Source organism: Canis aureus, chromosome 6 (genome assembly GCF_053574225.1).
Source record: "Canis aureus isolate CA01 chromosome 6, VMU_Caureus_v.1.0, whole genome shotgun sequence".
NCBI classification, from domain to species: Eukaryota; Metazoa; Chordata; class Mammalia; order Carnivora; family Canidae; genus Canis; species Canis aureus.
In genome coordinates, this window is record NC_135616.1 from 24,806,469 (window position 1) to 24,828,615 (window position 22,147).

A 22,147-nucleotide genomic window follows, 5' to 3' on the forward strand; every position below is an offset into this window, starting at 1 on the left:
TTTTGCTCTTTCTTGCTTGTTGGAGGGTACTCTTCTCTGTTTCCTCTTTAGTATCAGTGTATCTCAGAATGCTGCATACTCCCTCCATTTTATTCTCCTTTTCCTCCTGTCCTTTGACCATGTCTCATGCCTCAGTGGCCATTCTAACATAATTAGGACTCCAGCCTTGATCCTTTCCCTAAATTTCAGACTGCTATCAGTAATTCCTTTGTGTATCTCTACATACTCTGGTATTTCAAATGAAATTTATCCAGTTCAGTTAAATATTTATTGGGTACCTTCCACAAAAGTATATTGTACATTGAGTACAAAAAGAGAAATGTGATAGCATTCTTGTCTGGGTAGGGTACTAATCAATGTGTACCTAAACACCTAATATCTGTGAACCGTAGTAAATTCCATCTTAAATATAGTTCACATCTAGCTCCTCCTCTTTTCATTCACTATATTTTACGAAGTTCTGACCTTCCAACTAATTTTGACTCTAATCTCTCTTTTAAAATCTTACAAAAGCTGTATATCTCTTTCTAGAGTAGATCTGATCTTACTGAATCTTTTCTCTGCTTAAAAACTCTTGTGATTATCTTCAAGTTAAAACCCAAGAGGTCATGGGAAGCCCTTTTCAATATTGACAACACTTTTTAAAGTGGTATGTGATGATTGTTTTACCTATAATGTGCAGAATTTTACATTTTCATATCAGTGATATGTCATATCAGTGTTCCAATTTCTACAGCTCCTGCAGGTTTATTTTATATTCTTTTAAAACACAATGAAGATAGTTAATTAAATTTACCAGTAAGTAGTTAAACTTATCAACATTTTTATCACCTGTGTTCAACTCTGTTTCTTGTATCATACTCCACCTTCTTTGTAAATTACCTCCTTTAATAGTTTTTTTGTTTTTTCTTTTTCGTTTTTAATGAGAGGCTCTGGGTCCATTAATAGTCTTCATATATCTAAAATGTATTTGTTTTGCCTACCCTTAAAAAAAATCTTTTTCTTTAAACTTTAATAGTTTGAAATACTTTTAGACTCATGAAGTTCTAAGAATCAAAAAAGAGACTGTGAGCAAACAGCCACATCCTCAAACTATTATCCATACTCTCTCCCTAAATCCTTCCTATCTTCATAAATTTCATCTGAACATAATCCAGGTTGTATGTACAAAAGTGTCCAAGAGAAGCCTTTATGAAGATTATCTCTCAAATATGTAGATTATAATTCAAAAAGCGATATCTTCACAAAGCTTAGCACATCTTTCAGTGAAAAAAAAAAAAAGGTGGAGAAACTTGATGGGGAAAAACTAAAAGATACAATGTTGTTCTCACCTGTGAGTGATAATTTAGCTAGTAATAAAAGTTTAATTGACATTTTTTTACTCTTAATATTTTGGAAACGTTTCTTCATTATATTCTTGTATCAGTGGTTGTGACACTGTGTCTGAGTTGAGTTTATTACTTTTTAAGAAGTATCTGAGAGTTGTTACTTCTTCTTTTTACCCTTGAAATTCTGCAGTTTTAATACTCTTTTATATGTTTATAGGTCGATTTGTCTTTATTCTGCTTGGTATTTGGAGTGTATGTGTGTGTGTGTTTGTATGTATGTGTATGTATTTTAGAGTATACAAAATTCTTGCCTTTATTATGCTTTTAATCATGTTGTAATATAGAACTTACTTTTGGTATTGTATCCCCACCAGATGATGAATTCTTTGAAATCTTCTAAGAGTTCCCTCAATATCTAGTAGTTTAGCATAATCAGTTTAGGGTTTGGAAATGATTTAAGAATAATGCAGAAAGGAGCCCCCCCCCCCCCCAATACTGAACAAAATACAGCAATGAATGTGTTAGCTTCATTGGTCAGGATTCTGGATTGCAAGCAACAGAAAGCAAGTCTTGATAACTTAAATAGAAAAGGATTTTTTGGAGTCCATGAGGTAGTTCATATAATCCTCAGGAAGGATCCAAAAAACCAGGCTGGAAAAATAGACAAGGATCAATAGAAGCTGAGCAGCACACACACACTGGAAGTCATGCTGCAAAAATAATTGGGATATTGCTGTGGGCACCACTAATGGTCACCACTGTGACTTAGTGTTGGCATAGGTCACTGCCATTGCTGCCAATGTATCACATGAATGTATCACGATCTGCTCGATCTTTGCATCCCAGGTTCAAATTTCAAATTCACAGGCAGATGCATTTAATTGTCAGACTCCAATGCTTGTATCTATACCTTAATTGTTAGGCACTAATGAAGAGGTGTGTGTGGTCTCTTCAGTACCATAGTGGAAACCTCTCCATCTGCATTTTCATAGCACTGATAAAGTCAGCAGATTAAAACTGAAGGTCTCATTTCTTCCCCACCTCCTGCTCCTAGCAAGTCCGCTCTCCCTCTCTTTCATCTCTCAGTGAAAGCCACCACTGCTTTCACAGTTGTTCAAGCCAGTAACCTTCTTGTCATCATTAATGTCTTTTTGTATTTTTCCCTTTTATCCAGTAATCACTGAGTTCCACTAGTTTTATATCCTTTTCTTCAAATCATTATCCTTACATCCTACACTTATTTCCATTTCCACTGTAATTTACTTTGACACAGGCAGTATATAGGTTAGGAAAAGAATATAGAGTAAAGACAAGCAGTCTTTAAAAGTCAGGCAGATAATGTTTGAGTCTCAATTCTTCCACTTACTATGTATTTGACCTTGGGCAAATTATATAACATTCCTCAATTATAGTTCCATTGTGTATTAACAGGGAATAACATAAAAGAGTGGCTGGAATATTTAAATAAGGTAATGTGTATAATGTACTTAGTACAACATCTGACATGAGAAGATGCTGGTTAATGTTCATGTCTGCTACTTTTCCTTTTCTCCTTAAGTTGCTGCAGCAACCTTGTAACTGATTTCACTGACTATAGACTTAACTCCACTCAGAACGATTCTTCTTATTACATCCATAACTGCATCTTTAAAGGTAAAACTGGTTTATGGTACCCCTTGAGGCTGACTTAGTTTCTGTAGGAAGCAGATGGCAATATCTTAAAGGACACCACAAAAGAAAAGAACAAGTGTTAGTGAGGCAAATCAGGGGTGTAACCATCATGAAACTGTCACTCCCCTTAGACTGGAGAGGGGGCCAAGAGGAGTAGGGAGTTGTTACCACAATCATGTGGGCTGTGCCTACAGGAGAAGGGTGACTGACATAGACTGTGACCATATGCAGTGGAATATAGCCACTGCCAGTCCTCAGCCCTGCTGGGGGGGGGGGGGGCTCATCACATCAATACACTGACCTCCTCCTCCACTTCAATTTACTCATCTTCCCTTTGCTTCCTGTTGGCTGATCCATCCAGAAGCTAGAGGACAGGAGGTCTCTGTTGAGAAAATTCATAGATGTCAGCCTACCGGGTCACAGAGCTGTGTGGGAGAGGGCAGAGAGTGAATCTCAAGTTGCTAACAGAGAATATACAAAATGCTACTTTTTCAAAAACCCTTTATTAAAGCTTTGCATTTTTCTAAAAGTACAGTTTATTTGTTTCAAAATCTTTTAGGTTTATCTTATTCATACTTCTCCAGTTTCATCACTTGATTCTCTTCTCCAGTTATATAAAATTTGTGTTAGATCTCTGAATTTATCATACTTTCCCATAGTTTGCTTTAATTTTATACATGTTATTTCTTCTCCTTGTAACATCCTCCTTGTCCCCTTTCTTTTTATCTGGCAATTTCCTATGCTTTCTTCAGATTTTAGTCTCCCTTGAGCAGCTTTTATATGTTCTCAAAGCACTATGTCATTGTGACAATATATTATAATTAGTTGTTTAATTTCTTATTTATAATTGTTTCCTAAGTACCTAATGCACTACCTCATCTTTGGTTGTTGCTGATTGCAGTTAAATAAAATGAAGGAGTCAAAGAGGATTTTTCAGGGGAGCTATTAGCTAAGTCTAAAAGTTTTCAACATTTTTATAGAACTATAAAAGTTAGGTCTCCTTGATTCATTTCTGTGCCATGCTGAATTGTCACTGTACAATCTAGAGAAAGGATCAGATTTCTCAAGAATCAACTGGACAACTGATGGATTTTGAAAGCCTGTGTCTACTTTCTGCTCACTAGCACCTTTTATTACTTTGGGATAATAATTTGATAGTCATCATGCTTAATGGCACTGGAAAATATTCAGTTCCTGCCATTAATATGTTAGCTGCCTTGGGAATGTAATAAGATATGGACCTTGACCTTTAGGAAATTAACTTAAAAAAAAAAAAAAACTTCTTAGGGCATAAGAGATATTTTGCTGTAAATTTAAGCTTGTGTAGCATACTAGGAATTCAATAGCCTAAAACTAATCTTCTTCTGTATTTGATTTTAATAAGGCACAGTGATGATCTATAAAGGCTTGCTAGAACTTCCAAACCAAGTGAATTACCTAGTACATTGACTACAATGCAGACTGGAAATGTTTGCAGAGTAAATAATCTCCTTTCTACATATAAGTAAAAATATTTATAAGCTTGGTGTCCTAGCCATAGAATATAAGAATCTTATATAACAATGGAATAGTCTTCACATGTATATTATCATAAAATACTACTTTTACTACGGAACACTAATTAATAATAATGGCTAATAAGAGCTAACACTTATTGGGTACTTTTATGCCTGATACTGCATTAACTTGTTATGTATATTATATTGTTTAATCCTGAGAGCAAACCCAGAAGACACATTGTAATATTATCCACATTTTTTAAGTGAAGAAATTTAGATTTAGAATATCTCCCAGTTGAATTTCTCCCAGTTCAAAGTGAAATAAATTTAACTTAAACTAGTTGAAGCAAAAGGGGTAACTGAGAACACCAAGGGTAGACTTTAGTTCTAAGTAGATGTTGAGATTCAGAGAACGCTTTCAAGGTATTTGCTTTCTCTACACTTTTGTCTTTGTTTTTGCTTGCCTTCACACTGTAGGGAGGGTTCAAATGGAGTTTTGGGCAAGAAGAAGTAGTCACTGGCATCCCAGACCTGTGTCTTTTAAACTTAACACACCAGTATAAAAAGAATCAATCTTTCTCTATTTATTATTATTTATTATTATTATATTATTATTATTATTATACTATTATTATTATTTTATTATTTTAAAGCTAATTCCAAGGAAGTCTTCACTCTCCTCTACTTGGCTGATACACTTATTCCTCACAGCAATGGCCAGGATCAGATAACATGATTGATTGCCACACAAGGATTGCATAGAGCAGAGGGAAATTACACAAAAGCACCAATAAAGAGCAGATGGAAAGTATGTTGGAAAAACAAATTATGAATGCCCTTGCCTTTACTACAGAGAGGGTGATTTAACTTGCTGTGCTAGTAAGTAATAGAATGATGATTGAAATCCATGTCTGTCCAACTTTTGGGCTCTAGTCTTTGAGCATGTTAATATAGATATTTCCTCATTCATTTTTTTCTGGTATTATTCTTATGATCTTCATTTTATATTTAAAAAATGTTAAAGCCAAGGCAGCTATTGCAAAGGTTCTAAAGATTTCTTTGGTCTGTTTCCTCTGAAATTAACTTCCCTGATTTAGAGGCTAAAAGTTACAATGGATGGCTTCTGTTCTCTATCTTCCCTCACAGAGCAGTTTTAGAGTTCTAGGTGAATAGTCTACATATCACATTTACAACATAGTTTAACACAATTTAGGGTATAAATTCACAAAATACATAATCCTAGATAAAATTTCCAGCTACTTTCAGGATACAGGTAAATATTTTTATTCACCAACTAGATGCCAAGTTTTCTTTACAGTGTTGACCGTGACCCTTAGAGAATCTGAGCTTAGCAAAAAAGATCAAACTTTCCTGTAGTGTAAATCTTCATTTATTCCTCTGAATATTGAGATAAGATCCACATAATGACTCCTTCCTTCATTATAGAATTGTATGGGCAATCTTATTGCTGTCAGTTCTTGTTTATTCATCTAACAAGATTTCTCTTCTCTTAGTGCTTAAATGAAATAATGCTTTGGGGGGCATTTCTTCTCCTTTGCCTCCATCCTGCCCTGCACCCCAGTTTTAGGAAAATTTGACCACACTTTCTCAGTTTGGATGAAGGTACATGGTACTGAGAGTTCATGTTCATGTGTGGTCTGCTCTAGGCAGAGATGCTACTGTGTATAAAGAGAAGAATGCTTTTAATCCACTGGGATCTTTGATGAGGGAATGAGAAAAAGAAAGACACTCAAACATACACAAAAATGTTCTCTTGTTCTTATCCTTTTTCCAATTTTTATATGTCCGTCTTGTCACTCTTTGACTAATGCTATCTTTGCAAGCCAACTTCCAGTAACTAAATAAGAAAGACTGTCAGTAGGGGGAAAAACAGTCAACAAATACAGATAATTGCATTTTTAAAAATTTTCTGATGACTTGTCTCCCCTCCTTTTTATCTCAGAATTCACTATGTACTGAGCTCAGCTTCATATTAGGAAATGCAAGATGCATTAAAGTTAACCATTTTCCCCCATTGTTAAAAGCTATAGTATAGAATGAGTTTTTTTCTTAATTAGTCCAGTTTTCCCCCTCCATCTTTTCATGACATTTTGTCTCATTCTCTTGACACTAGATGATAGTGGGAGGTAGCTTTAGGGAGAAAAAGCAATTCTAAGCACGTGAAAGGTGTCATCCAGAAAAATGGATGATGAAGAAACAAACAGTAGGACTTTAATAAACTTTAGTGTTTTGTTACAATTTTTTCCATGTGTTTGTTCATATATCTTTAATTGTCTTAGATAGAGTCTACAGGGAGAAAAATATTGTCTTCTGAGTTATTTAAGAAAATTCTTTCTCTGTCTTTAACAAATGGTTGACTGGATATTTTGTTAGTCAGTAGGCTGGTGCACAGTTCTTTCATTTTCCCTCCTTAGGGACAAATGGTGGGGCTGGACTTCTTTGCTCCCTTGAAGTTAGGCATTAACCATGTGAGTTGTTTTGTTCCCTGTAGCCAGTGTTTGATGCCCCTTATTTCTTTCTCAGTTGTGTTGATCACAGAAGCTGGTGACAAGATGGAATTTCAGTCATCCTGCTTCTAGAGATGTGGACATAGCGATGTGAGTGAGAAAAAGCATTTGTTTTAATCCACTGAGATTTCAAGTGGTGGGTTTATTTTTTTGTTCTGTTTTGGTTTTTTGTTTTACTATTTTGTATCTCCACCTTTATAGCAAAACAGGTGTTTTTGTTCTATGGCGCCTTCTATCTTTGTTTATGAGACACTAAATGCATAATTACATGCTTGAGAGGTAAGGGAGGCAGACAAGGTTAGGTCCCTTTTTTCTTCTCCATTACATTAAACTGCTTTGTAAAATCAGCCTCTCATATTTATTCTTTGTTTTTTTTTTTTAAGATTTTATTTATTCATGACACACACACACACACACACACACACACGGAGGGGGGTGTGTGCAGAGACACAGTCAGAGGGAGAAGCAGGCTCCATGCAGGGAGCCCGACATGGGACTCAATCCTGGGTCCTCAGGATCAGGCCCTGGGCTGAAGGCGGTGCTAAACCACTGAGCCACCTGGGCTGACCAGTAAACAGGGAATTTTCATCACAAGGAATATTCTTTTATATTCCATCTTACGATAATTCTGTTTGTATTTTTGCTTTGTAAAATGCTTGTTTTTCATTCTGTCAACTGGGGAGGAAAGCTCTCTCACCAGAAGGAGTAGAACAATTATGGTTAATAGGGAATTGAATTCCAAGATAGTTGAAGAGATAGAAAGGGGCACCTGGACATTTTAAATGAGTTCAAGTTCCCAAGTCCAGACAAATTGTGCTTCATTGAAAAGGTATGGCCAGATTTCCACACCATTGAGAAGAGGAAAGCAGACACTGTAATAACACCTCTTTCTTTCTCTTTTTCTCTCTCTTTTGGCCTAGGGGAATGCGGGTAGAGGGAGCACTCCCACTAAGGGATTAGATTTCCCAGTCTGTCTCAGAGATTCCTGTCTACATTTCCCTTTCATTGAGGGCTCAGTCACCCTCCGGCTGTTTCCCACCAGTGTCCACTCTCCTCTAGATATAGCATAGAGAAACTCTTGACAGCCGACAGACTCCCCATTGAGTCTTACCCCTTCATGTAGTAAAAGGGGGGGGGTGGGAAGGAAGAAAACTTGTCTTGAAAGCTTGCAGACTTTCACACCACAAGGAATGTGTTGACCATATGCATCTTAAAACCAGATGAACAATGTTTGTCCAGCCCTTCACCTCACCAGTGTGTAGCCATATCTGTTCTATGCTCTAAAGCAAAACCTCTAAACCAGATTTCCCATCAACTTTCTACCAATCTTTTGCTCAAATAAAGATGGAGTTGTAATACACAGTCCGATACATGTTAAATTATATTGTTCATTATGACATAATTTATCAGTAGGGGACATTGATTTTCTTTTTTTTTTTTTTTGGGGGGGGGACATTGATTTTCACAGAGAATCCCTTCAAAATTTTTGGCCTTTATATGGGGACATATTAATTATAATTACCATAGGCAAGGCCACCTCTGAATTGCTAGGGTCACAAAGCAGACTTTCATTTTCCTGTTTTAATTTCCAGTAATATGGAGATAATGTGTTTTATATTTATTTCCCCTTGCGCTAGGATACCTACAGAATATTCCGATGTTTGTTCTCCTATATGTCCTTTATACCTGATGGCAGATGCAATTATCTCTTAAACTCTGAATGTCAGGGTAGTTAGCAGAACTCTCAGAGCTTTTCCTATAGATAGCCTCTATAGGGAGGATTTGATTCCTTGTCGGCCCGCTGCCTACTGCCTGTAGTTGAGTGGATCTAAGAGAAAAACATCTGGCCTAATTTATCTTCAGGCATAATTTAATAATGCTGAATAGCAACCTCTGGGAAAAATCTAAGTAAGACTTTATGTAACCACTAATTTAGAGTTGGTTAATAGGTAATTCTTATTTGTATTTCTTTTGAAGGAATAGATATTTTGATCACATCAGAGCTAATTTTTCTTCATCCTGACATCTAAATGTGGTATTATAGTATAATGAGCTCCCAGCCTGGTTGTATGCAGAACTCAACTGGCAAAATCAGAACTGAGGAAGGCTACAAAGCAATAGGGACTATCTGGTTTCATAAAGAATCTTTTGTTGGCAAAGGTAAGTTTTAATGCTCCATTGCCTCCTTAAAGAGACTCAGTCCATATTTCATATCAACAAATATTGGCTGATTGAAACCAGTTCTGTTTGCTTTGTGCCCTGGTAAATATGGCCTTTATTCTTCTATTACGTAGTTTAAGAAACAAGACAGAAAGGGGTGTAGGATGGAGAGGGTTGGAAAACTTGGCTAATATTAAGGTCAGTGGTACATTAAGTAGAATATAAAAGTAATTGCCCCAAGAATGTATGTAGCATAAATCTAGATGCAGAAACTTAAATTAGATCTTAGTTACTTGAGTATAGTAAATCTGGGGAGAGATCTTTGACTTGGTTTTTAGTATAAACAGTTATGCTAAATTTTTACTTTATGGATCCAATTAGAAACAGGGATGGACATATCACATAAGCCTTTTGGCCCTCAGAAGGATATATCACAAAAATATTAGGATACCTGCTTCATATTTTAAAAATTTTGGCCCTTTTCTGAAGCCTGGGATTCAGAAATTCTTTTAGCTATTGCTCATCAAAGTTGTGTTCTAGGTAAAGACCTCTTACTGCTAGAATTATTTATAGCTTTACCTGCTGAGTTCTCAATTTTATACAGTTGTTTAATTTTTTAACTATGTGTCTGGATGAATCAAAGTGCATATTTGACAAAGGGCTAATATTCTGCATTCCCAAGTTTTATCTTATTAAGAATTTGGGTTGCCAGTGATGAAGAAGTGTTAGCAATAGCTACTCTTTTATTTATCTTCTGAAGGAATAAAACATTAACATCAGGCTTAGAAACATGTCTTTTGTACTTTTAAAAAATATCCTGTAAAAAGAACCAACTAAGAGCTTAGTAATTAGTATAATGCACACATTGGTCATGAACATATGGTCATGGACAGTGACTAAAATCCAACTGTAATCGAGTTAGTAAGAAGTTGAATTTATTGGATGACTTGTATAAACCTGAACCAGCATAGGAGAAAAAAGGTCCTTAGCAACACCTGGGAAGAAGGAGTGAATATGTCCAGGACTCCCTCATCTATGTTTCTCTCAATACAGAAGCCTTTTTTTCTGAGCCTGGCTTCTTCCACATGGCTAGAAACTTGGCTTCCAGCAAACCTCAGGCTCTCTTCACATGGGGTTATTATCAGAAAGCACCTGAGATTTACTTTCTTCAGATTTAGGCTAATGTGTCCTGGGGAAGATTGATAATTGGCCCTCCTTGTGTACCCAACCCCTACCATCCCACCACCCACCCCATCATTAGTAGATAAGTCTTAAGTATCTACAGGAATATGATAGCTCCTATTTAAATCAAAGTAAAAAAGGGCATTTTTCAGAAGAGAATAAGGAGTGTGTACACAGCACAATAAATTCAGTACATCAGTTCTTCCTTGTCATTTGTTCATCTTGTTTTCATTCATTAGGCAAGTTTTTATTAAGTGCCCACCATGTGCCAGGTACTAGAAATGAACCAGTGACCAAAAAGAAAAAAAAAATACCGTGATGATTTTATCACTGTGTCCATAGAATCTGAATTATAATACCACCCTTGGAAATGGGGTATGCAAGGATCATTTCTGTGTAGACTAAATTAGCATTTTAAATAAATATGAAAGAAAGCATAGGGTCTGGTCTCCTTCCTTTTAATTTAAATCCATTTCTAAGTAAAGTAGCGGTTTGCCACCCTCCCCTCCCTAACTATAGTAAACCAGAGGATAAGTGTCTCCAGAGATGGTGATGACATGTTTTATTGTATTTCATTTTGGTGTATGTGTGTGCTTGGTAAATATTTGTTAAATCAATGAATTATTGAGGAAGTGATGTTGTTGTCTAACTATAGTCAGGAGAAAAGGATGACTATTAACTGTGACAAAGTAAGCATCATTGTCTTTGTCATTCTTCAACATTTAAGTGGTCAGAATCAAATAATTCTATATAACAAAGTCATTTTCTACAATTATCTCAAGATATATTTTGCAACTAATTCCTTCTGGCAGCTACATCTGGATGCTGTGTCATTTCAGACGAGTCTGTGAGAATAACACTGAAGAATTTTCCTGACTCAGATTGAATGATGAGTAATATTTGCTTTGGAAAAAATTCAATATACTTGTATTTTATTTTCTCCACTGTGCTTTACAGTATAAGGTATATAACTGCTTTTGTTGCTGTTTGAGTATTCAGTTTTATTTTGTTCAAAACTGATTTTAAAATTATTTAAGTATTATATAATTTATATAAGCATAAATTATATAAATGACATAATATAGAGATTAATAAACAATTTAAAGATTATGAAAGTCATTTGTGCTTATAAATATACAGATATAAAATAAGTATGACATTTCATCCTTTAACTTTTGGCTTTTTATCACTCTCCAGGGTAACAATTGTTAACTGCTAGAATAGTTTTTTATGGTGTGAATGTGTGTTGGTTTGTGTGTATGGACAACACATACACTTGAATACATGCTTTCTTTACATACTGTTCTTCAGCCTGATTATTTTTACTCATCACCTTCTCATGGATATCTTTCTATGTCAGTGCATACTTTCTTTGCAATGATAGTGTATTATTTTATGGTATGTATGTGCCTTTCTTTATCCTTTATTTAACTATCGCCCTCTTAGATTATGTCTTTAAAAAATTTTTTTTTCGAATAATCCTTCATTGAACCTACAGAATGGGCTGTAGATTTCTGTAAGGAAAATTCCTAAAGGTGAACAAATAAGTTGGCACTATTTACTACAAGATAGTATATTGTGATGGTGAATCACCTGAGTCTGAGGGCATGGATTTGAATCCCCATTGGCTTCTTACTTGGGAATAGCCTGACATAAGTGAATTAATATATCTGTGTCTCAGTTCTCCTATCTACAGCATTAATACCTACCTTGATGAGTGGTTGTAAAAATTAAATATGTTAACATAATTAAAGTTCTTGCAAAATTACCTGGTGCATTTCTATTACAGAATGCTTTCTAGCATTCTTTTGTACTACCTTCTATTATTAACACAAGCACCTTGTAACAATTCCCAAGATATGGAAATTTAGGGTCTCAACTGATTGCTGCTTCAGAATGTTATTTTGAGGAGAATGCTGGCTTTGTCCATAGGTTTCCATGTAGACAGCTATTTAGTTTCCCATGTGTGGACAAAAAATGCACATTAAGATCCTTAATTTTCATAATAATGTATTTTGCCACCTGCAAGCCTGGTTTTTAGAGTTATTATATCCATAGTAATAAAATATAAATAAACTCCAGGTTATTGGTAGAGTATATAATCCTAATTTAATTATATTGGACCTTGGGAAGACTATCTACTTGGATTATTTTATTATTCTCAATTTTTATGAGAAGTTCTGTGACAAAATTTATAACTCTCATGCTTGCTTTGGTGAAACTCTCATTAAAGATCTTGTTCATAACCACCCAGTGCCACTTATATGAATTTCTATTGAAGACAATTCTCTTAGTTTAGAAATAAGAAAACCTTTATCATTTCTGACAAGCTAATATTTCCTTTGTTCAGCTAATAGGAGTTAACTGTTTCCTTCAGCATTTTAGCTGCCATGAAATTAGTATGATATTCCAGATCAGAGTGGTAGCATGATTTCTCAGTTTTGAAATATTTGATTACATATTTTTTCCTTTAAAATAGTGCAGAAAAAAATAAGTACTGCATATTTTTTAAAAAGATGTCATAAAGTAACATAGAAGTTATATTCACTGTATTTTAGATGGGACATGAAATGATGAAATGTGAGCTCAATGACAAGACATTGAAAGAATCTGCAGATATGATGAAAAGTGCTGCTGATAATCATGGAGAAAATCACAGAGACAGGAGAATAATTGTCTAAGAATTGAACCACTGGGGTTCAAATTTTGGCTTTACTACCTTGTAGCTGTGGGACTTTGGGAAAGTTAAATAAGCTCTTTGCACTTTAGTTACCTCATCCTGTCAAAATGAGGATGATAAATGTCCCTACATGATAAGGGGGTTGCTATGAGGATTAAGCAAGTTTATATATATGTTAGAATAATACCTGATGCAGAGTCACTGCTGAGTGTTTGCTATTATTATTATAAAAAGAGATATAAGAAGTGTTTGAAATCAGATTATTGAGCTTTATTTCAACTCTCAGTGAAATTCTAGAGTGTATTATTAAACAGATGACTGTAAGGATTTAGAAATGGAAGTAGTGATCCCTGGAAGGCATTATGGATTCTCTAAGTTAATTCATGTCAAACTAAATTAATTTATTTTGATAGGATTATTAGACTTACATATCAGGAGGATGTTCCTGTTGGAGCTAAATTTCAGCCAGTCATTTGAAGTATAATTAAATGAATTTTTAGAAGATTGAACATCTATAACCAAGTATATTGATTGACTAATTAGGATCAGTCTAAAAGAAGATTCCAGCAGCAGCCACATGGTTGTGGCTTTGTTTTCCATTGCTTTGTTCAGCCCTATCACAAGTAACTTGAAGAATTCATCACAGTCATACTCGTCAGATGTGAGGGTATCACAAAATAGAAAGGGAAACTGGACAGTTGAACAAGAGAATGATGATTCCAAAAGAACCTTATAAGGTAGGAAAAACAACCTTCACCTAAAAAGATGAAGTTTGGGTGCCTGAGTCAGGCACCCAAAGGTAGTCAGTTAAGAGCCTGCCTTTAGCTCAGATCATGATCCTGGAGTACTTGGGATCCAGTCCTGCATTGGATTCCCTACTTGGCAGGGAGTCTGCTTCTCCTTTTCCCCCTCCCCTCTGCTTATGCACTCTCTCTCTCTCAAATAAATAAAATCTTAAAAAAAATAAATAAAAAGATGAAATTTGACTGAAATAACTATTTTTTCAAATTTGTAGATACCACAAGTTTAGTTGATACCTGGAGTAAAAGGATATTTGGGAATGATAAGATTTCAGAGCCCATAAAAATGGTTTGAAGCAAATACTAGTGCATCAAACAAACATGCATTAACATCCAGTAGGTTGGGAAATATACCACAGAATTATGCATGTGATTTCAGAAACAAATGTTGAAAGATCTGGAAATTTTTGTTGGTTGATGGTATGAGGACTACGAGAAAGAGCAAGTATCATACTAGGTTGTATTAATATATTTATATGTTAGAGAAATGGAACTAATAGTTTCACTATATTGTATTATGTTTATATATTTTTGTATTATGTTTATATGTTATATAAGCTACATTTAGAGTATTAATGGTATTTAGCTAATTTATTTCAATTAGTATAATTTTTAAAGCATTATTTTACAAGTGACATTGGCAAACTCAATGTTCAAAGGGTGTTTTTCAAGACAATGTCTGCAAACTATTTTATGTGAGAAAAAACAGAATTCATTAGCCTAGAGATAAAAGAAGACTGGGCCCTTAATAGTGTATTCAAACAGGTGGCAGTATATCATATGAATAAATGAGTGGGATCTATTTTGTAAATTTATATAACATAGTCACTTTAAGCTTTCATGTTAGCAAAGTGCTTGTAATTTAATATTAAATAATTGTCACATTGAAAGGCGAAAACTAGGACTACATAGAAGTTATAGGAAAGCAGAATTTTTACTTGATGCACAGAAAAAGCTTTTCAGTAATTAGTGGGTTTTGAATAAAGCGCACTGCCTGCAGATTTCTGTGGGAGAAGCATTTCTTTCATTAAAGAGATGTTTTACTACTTAAAACAGGTCTCATATGTATCATAATTTAAGTAGTTATTAATATTTCTCTTTTACCTTTTTTAGAACATTGTAGAAATTCTAGGTGTCTCTTACTCTGTTTTCTTTTTGTGTTATAAGTAATGGCAACTGTTACAAAAGATTAGAAACTTAATGAGGGAACAGAGTTGCCGAAATCCCACAGGAAATTAGAATTCACCTCTCAGTTGTATAGAACTTTATCTACAGACTCAGGTAATGATCACTCTTTGAACTGTTCTAGGCCTCACAAAGCCATTTTTCTACTCTCAGCTGTGATTAGTTTTATGAGGCTGAGCAACTGAAGTAATCTTACAGATAGAATTTTTTTTTCTGATGGATATTCAATGATACTCTATTATAGTTGCTTGAAAGTTTGTCTTTAAGTGTGTATAGTTGGAAATAAGTTTTTATTGTAGTTCTGTATTTTTACTTGAATTGTAATACAAGTATAACAGGATAATTTGTCCCTGTAGTGTGCTTTTCTTTCTGGGTGACACAGCAGTGTCTAAAAGAGTGCCATATTGTATAGCCCATCTTGTTAAACACGGATAAGACTGTTGGATGATGAAACTAGGCACAGCGTGTGCACATTTACCTGCGAACCTGTATTAGAATAAGTATGGCAGTCGTAAGGCATGAGGGATGGCAGTACATGGCTAGCCTTATTTGTAGAAGCTCGAGTGCAGTTTACACAGGAAATCTCAAAAAGAGACAACATCTAATGTCCTTTTTAAAAAATATTGTTGTCCTCATGTTTCTAGGATGTGCTCAGAGGGGTTCCCCCCGCCCCAAGTCAGCAGTATTAACTAATGTTTATTAGCACATGTTGCTGTAGGCAGTCATTTGGCGTATTGGAATAGTAAGTGCTTTACATTCATTATTTTGTCCTCACAGCATTTTTACAAATGAGGGAATGAAGAAACTTAGATTCAGGGAAGTTAAATGTCTAAGACAGCTAGTGAATAGGGGCTCTTGCTCCAACTGACTCCAGATGCCATAGCCTTCTTGATTATGCCATAAACATCTCTAAGATAGAGTGACCGAAAGCATCTCCCCATATTAACTTGGTCTCTTTATAAGTGGACTTGGTCCTCCTGCCATCTGGGGATGTGGACAATAATGGAGACGAAAACTTGCAGTGTAGCAAGAATAGCGTTAAACAGTTACTATGAATTAATGACTGTTTGACAAGTGCTACCAATGGAAGGTACAGTTTAAACCATTATCTGCGAGTTCAAAGAAATATTCGATTGTTCTTAAGTGATAGACTGCTGAGGTGGGGATTATGAGGTAGGTACTGTGTATAATATCTGAATTACAAAGCATCAGTTTCTTCACAACCCCCATGCCCTTAAGGAGAAGCAATTTAACTCAGTAGGAGAAGCAGACTTCAGTGTCAGGAGCCCTGGACTCATCACCTAGTAGCTGCCCGATGTTGGGGCACTTGATCTTCCGGGAGGTTGCTTTATTCTGGGTGAAGTAGGCCTGATTCTTAAGGATATTACAACAAAATTTCCACATCTTTTAAGTCACATTCATAAATACTACTCCCACATATAACTTCCCCCATAAAAGTCATGCAAGTAGAAAAATTGCATCGTCTTTAAACCCTTAACTAGCAGCTGCATGTGTTAGGATTAGAGCACAACCTAACTGAGCTGCAGATATTGGGCAGTTGGCAAGTGCTGTCACTTCTTGCGTGATTGATTTCCTCATCTGAATACTGTCAGTGATCCAAATTCATGTTTCATCAGAATGACATGGACTTTTGGGGCTTCTTAAGAATAGCAGAAGTAGGGAATATTAAAAATAGGAATCCCGGAGTCTATTATAATATAAGGAAAGCTCCTACACACTTAGGACAGAATTGTCTAAAAAATATTAATTATTATTCTTATTACATTTAAACATGGTTGCCAGCAGTATTATCACATATACAAGTCCTGTCTTCCACTTTTACCAGCTTATGATCTTGAACCAATTACTTCAACTTTGTGCATCTCTGAGAAAGTTAATCCTGCCTCCTCTATGCATCTCACCAAGTTGTTATAAGGGTCAAATAAAATAATATATGTTGTATGAAAGCAAATAAACTGTATTATGTGAAAGCACTCTTTAACCATAGAGAGCTATATAATGGTTTATTGTTATGACCTTAAATCGTTTACCTATGACATGAGACTTTAAACAGTGAAACATTTGAGTGAACTGCCAGCCTGAATTAAGGGGAGGACATATTGTGTTAGAAAAGGGAAGCGAGCTAGATGCTGGATGCTCACTGAGGATTCCACAAATCTAATCGTGTATCATTGACATGCTTTCAAATTATGGAAATCATCTTATTTTGCCATCTAATAAGTAGGCTCAGAAAATTTTATATAGGGCCTGAAGGACCAAGATTTTAACCACTAGATGAACATTGGTCTGGAGTGTTTATCTTAGGAATGCTTGAGAGGAATTTTGTGTTCGAGAGACACCAAGGAAATCTTGAGCAAACTTTAAGATGTTTAAAACCTTTTACTTATTAGAGTAAAATGTTTAAACCTAAAATATAGAAAAATACATTCTTAGGTTGGCCTGTAGCCTTAATCATATGGCAAACTCTCTCTCTCCTTCTCTTAACTAGATTACTATCCTTTCTTTGCAGGTTTTTTTTTTTTTTTTTTTCTCCTACTGGGACATGTAGAAGTCTGGAGGAGGAGTTTTCTGGGATGAGTCTGTCTGGTCTCAAAGTAGTAGGAGTCTAGACATTTTTTGAGATAGGCTCTGAGATGGTTACATCAATAGAGAAGGTGAAATCCAGTGGTGTATTTGGCAATTCTATATGTCTATTCAGGGCCTTGAAAAATACTAGGGGATTCATTGGTAGTAAGGTAGCAGATTGTATACAAACTTTGTATCCCTCACCATGGAAATCCCCCTTTATAGAGAGTGATGCTAAATTTGAAACCTACTGTGGAGTATTGCTGCAGAAGAAAGGAGGACTGAAAGGACTTTAGTGCATCAGGCGGAAGCATGAGACGTATAAGACACAGCTCCTAGAGAGTAAGAGTAAAGTGGACTCACAAATATGGCTTGAACACAGGAGGGCAATTTGTTTTTACAAAGAAAGGAAAGGCATTTTATGTAAAGATTAAGCACTGTGACAGACCAATTTGTATAGAAGAGACTTGATATCTGGCCAGTAGTTTCTAATTACAGTCTTCCCTTGGCAGGGCAGCTGATAGTTGTAGCTATGGATATTCTTTGGGAAACTCAGCAGTTTGGGGGGGCCTGTATTTGAGGAAATAAATGACAAAGCAGCTCAATTTTCAGCAGAATTTTTTGAAAGGGACTAGAAAAGATCAGTTTTTATCCAAAGTAAATAATGTAGGAAAGAGAAAACATGAAAGTGTTGGAAAGGAGACCCAATTCACATTATTTGTAGAAAATATGATTCTGTACTTCTATACAGTTAGGACTATTAAGAATTCAATTAGATGTTCGTATAGATAGTAATTATCACAATTCAATGGCTTTTGTGTGTCTTCCCAATAAAACGTGAGAATATTATATGAAAAAGTGTATTCATAGTTGCAACTGAAAATATAAACAATAAAATGCTTATTGCAGTTTATAAAACAAAACTTAAACACATGGAACACTGTGTAAATTGCTTAAAAATTTAATTAGATGTCTCATTTAATTCCAATCTAAATTTCATCTGGAAATATAAAGAAGTGAACAATTAAAAATTTAAGAAGGAATAATGAGAGCAGTGGCTGAACCAGATAGTGAAATGTATTATAATATTAGAGCAATTCAGAATGGTGTAGTGCTGGCACTGCAGTTGACTGAAAGTTCAGGGGATCTCTGGATCCTGGATGAGCCCCAGGGACAATGAATGGTTTGCAGTCTATTTTTTAGACACCCTGAAGATTACCAGAAGTGCCTTTGGCCATTAGAGGGAATAATATGGGGGCTCTGAGCACTTTCATCTCCACCTTAACAAGAATAGCTTGCTTTTGTGCATTTTATATATCGGGTTCCCACATTTATTTGGTTTCCCATCCAAAAGAGTTTTCACTGCTGTAGTATTAATATATGGTAGAGGATGACTCAGGAACCATGACTAGCTTAGGAAACAAATTGTAGTGGGGGGATCTTGACTTACTTATAGGTGGTGGGCTTACGTTGGTGTTTCACCTTGCTACAAAATGATAAATTCCAGATGAATTAAAAAGTAAAACTATAAATATACCTTAAAAATATTTGTAGATATTTGCATGTTCTCTGGTTATAAGGAATTTCTAGACATAAGACAGAAGTCACAATGGAATAAACTGATGGAGTTGTTGATGTGAAAATAGAAAACTTTGCAAATCTCCCTAAAATATCCAAAAAAGAAGTAACAAAAATAATAAATATTATTAATATGCAAAGTAATAAATACTATTTTACTATATGAAGAGCTTTTTATACATCAATAAGGAAAACAAATATCCTGTCGTATTGCATTTGATATTAATTTGGGGGAAAAAAAAACTTTGTCCTCATTAGTATTTGCAGAAGTATGATTAGAATAACAATGAGCCATTGCATTTTGACCTAGTAAGTTGACAAATACTACTAAAAGATTATACTGAATATTGGCAAAGTTGTGGTAAGAGAGGCAGTTTTAGTTCTGCTTGGTGGTAGTATAAATTGTTAAAATCTTTTTGGAAGCAGTTGGCTGTGTATTGAGACATGACCAAGCTCACATCATTTGATTCAATAATACTCTAAGAAAGTTATATTCAATATATTATGTATTAATTTAATTTTTAAAACGATACAAATGCCTGACTTCAGTGAAGTGTTAATTATGATGCCATTTTGAAGAATTCATATTACACGGAGAAAATTAAATAGCTAACAATATGTGCACATGCTGTATATAAGTATATTAGATTGATATATGTGGATGGGGAAAAACTAAAAGGAAGACACAAATATTAGCAGTGGTTAATATTCTTGCCTGTAGGCTTATGGGTACATTTTGTTTTCTATAATACAGGTATGAGTTTGCTTTTTTTTTTTTTTTTTTTTTTCCAATTTTGACTACCCCAAAATAAGGTCATTTTAAAGGATTATCACTGGTGGAAAATGGGAATTGTATTTTCTATTTTGCTGTGTTTGAGTATGGCTGCCTGTGAGTCTGATTCATGTCTCCACCATGTGTCTCATTATTTTGACAGTATCAATGTTCTTTTCTGTGAAGGTGATTTCTCTTTCTCTCTCTTTCTCTCTCATCCTGTTCATGTCCACATGGCTAGTTCAGTGACACTTGTTCACGACCAGGAACCTCTCCTTCTCTGTCTCCTTTCTCTGTCTTGCAGGAACTCAGGGTGGCTTCTGGTGTTCTGTGTGGCTTCATCATTTCCTTCCCGCCTCTCATCCACTCCACAATGTAATTCTTGGCACTTTTACTTCCTTTGTAGAGTAGGATGTGATGTCATAGAGAAGGGGACAGGGCTATCCAAATTCTCTCAATTGCGGGGAGGAGCTGCCCAGGTGTGCTGAGGGGCCTGTACTCAGGAAGAGAAACAGGGAGTCCTCCACAGTGAGTAACCCCACTTTTGAGTGCACCCAAATTTCCCTCAAAATGTTGCCCGGTACACTGGAGTTTCCTCTTTGGCCCTTTCTGGATTTAATCAGTTTGCTTTTTGGCCATTCCCAGTTCAGCTCAATTTTCCTCCTTTCTCTACCTAGTTCCCTCTTCTCCTCTTTCTGCAACCTGCGCCTCTTCCTGATGGTTTCCCTCTTCCTTGCTTGCCAACGTGTGTGTCTGTTAACCTTCTGCCCATCTCTCTCAGGAGAGACCATGTGTGTCCCCAGCATTGCTTGTCATTTGGGGTGATACCCGCCGTATATATAGTCCATGTGCCCATAGCATCCCCTTTCAACTATTCATAAGTATGCACCGTTCTGTGTATGGTTCTCGTTTTACAAATTCTGTCAGCCTTTTTGTTTCCATGTCTCTTTCTTTCCCACCTTTCCCCATGATCTAATCTTCACCCCTTTGCAGCTCTATGATGCAGTTTCCTTCTTGCCTTTTTTTTAAACCAGTATTTTTACACATTAGTCCTCTTCCCTATACAGCTATGCCTATGTTTCTTTGTCCCCCTTCCCAGGCTTCAGTTTGGCTCTCCAGTGGCCTCCTGTGAAGACAGGTTTCCTTCTTTCCTGTTGATGTACTTGTTGTCATACCCTCTTTCTAGCGTAGATCATGTTGCTGTGTTCTTTAAAGGACTTACCCACCACTATGGCTAAGGGATGGATCTGGGCTGGGAAAAATGGGGACGTTTCCTGGGAACCAGAGAAGGGAGTACAGGAGAGAGGCACTACTGGTGAGGCAGGGCAGGCTGGATGTGAGGCCTTGATGAATAGAACCTTTGCTAGTGCTAGTTGAAATTTGGCCATGATAGTAGGAGAGATCACAGAACTATTTGGAGCAGATTCAGAGCCTTTTCAATTGTTAGTTTTCAAAGTAACCCTGTTGATAATTATGATCGTCCTAGTAAATAATCATAAATTAGAATTCTGGAATGTGCAGATCCTTCTGTACAGCATCTTTAAGTAGGTGTTGTCTACCCTTGGAGGAAGTCATTGTGAGGATATGTGTAGACTTGTTTCTTATTCCCAGAGGTGGCCCCTGAGTCCGTGCTGGTGAACAGTGTTTATTGCTTTCTTTACAGGTAGTTAAATCCCTGGATAAATACAGGAATTTGATTTCCAGGTCTGATGGTCTAATGCCTATGGAAACAGTGAGCTATGTCCCATGTATTCCCCACACTTTAAAAGAACTCCCTTCCACTAAAAAATAAGGAGGCCAGAAGGGGAGAGAAAGAAAAATGGGACTCAGTTCATAAAACTGAGATGGGCTGAATGGGAAGAGGAAGGGGTTTACTTGAAATTAATCGAAAAAGGCAGAAGAAAGGAAACTGAGCTGAACTGGAACACACAGTGTAATGACTTACTTGGGTTTCTGTATGTATGCTTTTTTTCCATTTTGGCCATGAAGGATTTTTTTTTCCTCATTTTTTTTTTTTAATACAAAAGAAGTTGATCAAACTAATCCAGTGAGGTTATTTCTAACCAGCACTTTGTTTTCTGCTATTGGTAGTGTCCAGGCTCCATGTTTCCAAAGTCCTGGAAATTTAGAAAACATTTTAGTAGCCTGAAAGTCTGTCTTTAACCATAAAATATTAGC

General features: G+C 35.8%; 1 protein-coding gene across 7 annotated transcripts in view; it reads left to right on the top strand.

The window, feature by feature from the left end:
* ASXL3 (ASXL transcriptional regulator 3) overlaps positions 1-22,147 on the top strand; it is a 182,091-nt gene that overhangs the window by 8,777 nt on the left and 151,167 nt on the right. The window contains exons 2-3 of one of the 7 annotated variants that reach the window (XM_077900396.1): positions 7,043-7,116; positions 9,004-9,186. The exons of 3 other annotated variants lie outside the window; for them this stretch is intronic. The gene's annotated coding sequence lies outside the window, so the exon portion shown is untranslated. Of the gene's footprint in view, positions 1-7,042; positions 7,117-9,003; positions 9,187-20,382; positions 20,498-22,147 lie in introns of those variants that run through there. 3 more of the 7 variants (XM_077900397.1, XM_077900398.1, XM_077900403.1) reach the window with 3 other exon arrangements.